Source organism: Cariama cristata, unplaced genomic scaffold (genome assembly GCF_000690535.1).
Source record: "Cariama cristata isolate BGI_N322 unplaced genomic scaffold, ASM69053v1 scaffold29853, whole genome shotgun sequence".
Lineage (NCBI taxonomy): Eukaryota > Metazoa > Chordata > Aves > Cariamiformes > Cariamidae > Cariama > Cariama cristata.
This window is the reverse complement of record NW_009610626.1, coordinates 15,342-19,799: the sequence shown is the minus strand read 5'-3', so window position 1 is coordinate 19,799 and position 4,458 is coordinate 15,342.

The window sequence follows — 4,458 nt, the reverse complement described above, 5'->3', positions numbered from 1 at the left end:
GTGGTGTGCAGTGGTATGCAGTGGTGGTGTGCAGTGGTATGCAGTGGTGGTGCGCAGTGGTGCGCAGTGCAGCACAGCGCCGTGCAATGCAGTGCGGTGCAGTGCAGTGGTCTGCAGGGCTGTGCAATGTAGTGCAATGGTCTGCAGGGCTGTGCAATGCAACGGGGTGTACGTGCAATGTAGTGCAATGGACTGCAGGGCTGTGCAACGCAACGCGGTGTACGTGCAATGCTGTGCTGTGCAGCGTAGTGCTGGGCAATGCCGTGCCGTACAGTACTAGGCCGTGCAGTGCGCTGTAATGCGGGCAGCTCCGAGAGGTTCAGGCCTGTCCCAGGTGGCTGAAGGCAGCTGCAGGTTGGTGTGCGCAAGGTGCGCGGTGCAGATCTGGCAGCGCAGGAAGGGGCAACGCAGGTGGATGCTAGCACGGGGCGTTTGGGATTGAGCTGCAGCGGGCAAAGCCAGTCCCTGTCTGCAGAGGGCTGATCTTCCTAATAGCGGTATGGCTGTACTGCTGTGCTCGTGAGCACCTGGCTCTGGAAGCAGTGGCAGCACATCTGGAAACAGTGCTGGCAGCGGTCCAACGCAGCACCTCCCCCAGCTGCGAGCAGCTCTTGGTGGAGATGTGGCCACCGTGTGCTGCTGAAGGTTGGACCCTGTCGCATTGGGCCAAGGTGCCGCTGCGGTGGTTCTGTCACCAACGTGCCTGGTGCCACCTCAAAAACAGAGCTGAGGAGCTGGGCTGATGGGCCAGAATTGCATGGGCTCGGCTCAGGCCTCAGGGGTGAGCGCAGAGTGAACTCGGGGTGTTGTCTGGGGTGACTTCACCGATGTGATGAACGTTGCTTACCTCAATGCACTGTCCCACTGAGCATGGGGAAACGTTTCAGATCTGTGCACGCTAAAGGGATCTTGCCGGGAATTTGTAACAGGAGTGGAGAATCTTAAACGCTAGCGAGCAAATGCTCCTCAGCCTTTTCCTCATGAACCCGAGTTGCCCTGAGGGGGAGTCACAGGAGGTTTGGGTAAAAAGCACCTTCCAGCAAAACAAAAGTGACCTCTCTCTGTCCTTCCTTATGCTACTTAAGGGAGGATGCAATTAGCTCCGCTGTAGCATCATTAATAATAGCAGAAGTGCCAAATGCCCTGGGTGCACATGTGGTTTTCAAAGTCATCTGGTCAGAAGGTATGTCCTCAGCAGAAGGGAGCTGTGGTGCAGAGGAGTAACGCTACAGTGGGCAAAGCTGGCATCTGCCAGATGCAACCAGGACCGGGGTGGCAGATAAGCAAACACACCTTTGCAAGTGGAGCTGGATAAACTCATTTTGATTTTATTTTCACTGCAAAATGCTTTCCCTTGGTCAGGACTTAGGCAGAGGATGATGTGCGTAAGGAGAAACACATATAATAAAGGCAACCCAAGAGGGATTTTCTAGCACTGTCCCAGCATCAGCAGGAGCTACTGCTGAGTTCAGTGTCTTGATGAGATAATAAGTACTTTTGAAGAGCAACTTTAATTAAGCTTCCTCTGAATGCCTCGTCTCCTTAATTAAATAACAATTTGCAGTGCTCGCATGTCTGTCAGTTTTGATAGGTACCCTTCTCCTCTTCCTAAAGCAGTTTCTGCCTGCAGGCACCAAGGTGACCTGTGGTGTGACAGCCCTGTCATGGCTCCGGGCAAAGATGCATCAACAGGAGCAGTGCCGCTGGGGAGGGGTGCAAACAGGGGCTCATTCAGCTAAAACCCTCCCAGGAGGATTTAGGTAGCCGTAAATTAAAGAGCTTCGATGTTGGTGGGTCTGGCCCGCCTCAGGGCAGGGTGCCCCATGCAGGGAAGGAGGATGCTGGAGCATTTTGCTGCGGTTCGGACACATGACAGACTGCCCGAGGAGCCCTGTAAACACCCCTGACCTCAAATAAAGTTGCAACTTAGTTGGGCTTCTGCTTTCTATTTCCTTGTATTTGACCTGAAAGATGCCTCGGCTTGTTTTGCGGTGGGTTACAGCTGCTTGGAAAGGAAAACCTGAATCAAGGTTTTGGAGAAAAAAGTGCGGTAAACCCTTCATGCTTGTCTCGGTACTTTGGTTTGATTGACAAGTGCAACGGCACATCGGGATGCAGCTGAAGCCCGAGCTAACATGCCGTACCTAACCGCAGCTACAGCTGGTGTGCCGCCGAGCTGCCCGTGCACCTGGATTAGGGTCACTTGTGCTGGCAGCCCTCCTCAGGCTATGGATAGCCACCCTCCGTCTCTGCCGTGCGTCTTGAGTGGGGAGGCAAGAGAAGCAGCAGGAGGGGTTGGTTTTCCCCGGGACACCCCCATACCTACTGTAGCAGCCCCCCGCACTTTGCACAGCAGAGGCTCTGAGTTTTTCTTCAAAACCCCAATTCTTTTGTAAGTAAACTGCTCTGCAGAGCCAGGGGATGCTGGAAGCTTTGGCTCCAAGCAGCAAGCAGGGAGGCAGGAGTTGGCACGATGCCCCTTGCCTACACCTCCCTCCCAGGGAGGAACATCACCTCTCGCTGCCAGATGGATTTCATCCTTCCACTCTCGGCATACCTGTGTTTTCTAAGTCTCTGTTCACGTTGGGCATTTGCAGAAACGTGGTTTTCCCATGTCGGTGTGCATGGTGGCAGTAGCCCAGATTTCCCCTCTCTAAGCAGACAGAGACCCTTTCTTCCACATCCCGACCTGGATTTCATCCCAGCTGCTCCAAGAATCTGGCCAAGACCCTTCGAAGGCAATGTTAGAGCTCCAGCTCCTGCCATGCATCCGCCCTAGATATATTCTGATGCATCCCAGGGACTGTTTTCAGGGGGATGACTCAGAGCCGTCACCTCCCGGGACAGAGGGAGGGGGCCAGGCGCGATTCCTCCCCCCTGCTGCCGTGCCTGGCAGTGCCCAGGGCCAGCAGCCACCACCCCACCGGCTCCACAGGGAATTCCTAGGGGGATGAAAACAGCCCCAGGCTGGGGTTTGCCTCGGGGCAGCACTTCAGTGGGAGGTCTCCATGGGGGTGCCCAGGATGGTTCGGTGGTGGGGGACAGCAGGTCCCTCATCCCAGCCTGTGCCCTCACCCACAGACAGGCACCGATGCCCTTTAACAAAATAACTACTTCCCTTTGCAGCTTTTTCTGCCTTTTCTATGTTCAAGGCAACCAAAATATTAATATGTTCCAATTCTGAAGACGAACATGCTTCAGAAATTAATTCCTTAAATGCAACTATTTCCCTTTTTGTTACATCTGCCGTCCCCATGCTGAGAAGAGGCAGAGCCCAGCCGAAGCCCGGGTAAATCAAGGCCCACAGTACCGCAGTTCAGAGCAGGCTCTGCAGCAAGGTAATGTTTCAGGACTGCAAAACCTGGGAGGATGATGTGTGGGGACAGGGCACTGCACTCACCCGCACCCTCGCTTCGTGCCGACACCGGCCCGGGTCCCTGGTTAACACCACTTTGGCTAGGCGTTACATAGGGACAGCAGGTTTTTTTCATGTGACATGATCTCTATTAAAGTGAGAGGGATTTTTAGAAGAGATGAAACTTAACAGCTGCATTCATAGTATTTTCAGTTTTGCTAACTAACGCCAGTATGAGCTAGCTAGAAGGTGAGACTTTGTGATCCTGAGATGCTGGAATCATCCGTAGCTCCTTTGGACACAAGAGGGAGTCCTGAATCGCCAAAAAGAGAGATTTTGCTTTGGTTGCTGTGGATTAAAAAGGTTTTCCCTGCACTGACTGAGCTGGTCATCACTTGGAAGCCTTTGGCATGTTTTGCTCGCCACCATGGTGGCATAAATCCACAGTAAATCCAGGAGTGTGGATTTTCCCCATTTGCAGTGGGGCAGGTCAGCTCGCTGGTTGGGTGAACGGAGTCCTGGTTTCCTAAAGGATCAGGAATTATCCCTGAAATCAAGCACAGCTGATAGCCATCCCCCCATTTTGCAGCCCCAGAAAACAGAGGCAAAGCTCCATCTGCCTCCATGCTTCCCCTCGCCGCGGCATCGGGACCACGCATCCCCCCCATCTCGGCGCCTGCCCGCACACGGCGTCAACTCCTCCGAGGGCATCGGCCCCCGGCCTCGTGTCGCCCATGGGTTTGGGGGCAGCTGGCAGAGGGGACAAGGAGGCCCCGACACCCCCTCTTCCCACTGCCCTCAGGGGACATTTGCTGCTGGTTGGGGGTATTTTGGGAGGCATGCCTTTCCCGTATTACCCAATTTAATTAGGTATAGTATAATCTTTCTAATGTGGTTTCTGGGGTGGGGGGGGTTTTTCACGTGGGAAGTGGAGGTGACATGGCGGCATATGTCCCGTCAGGACAGCAGTATATCAGCAAGGGTCCTGCCAAAAAACAGCTAAAAGGGCTTGCTCATTCCCACATCAAAGTCACAAGGAAACCTCCAGCTGCCTCGAAGCGGGGCTGGGGGCTGGCACCCGGCGGGCCAGATTGGGGGTCCGG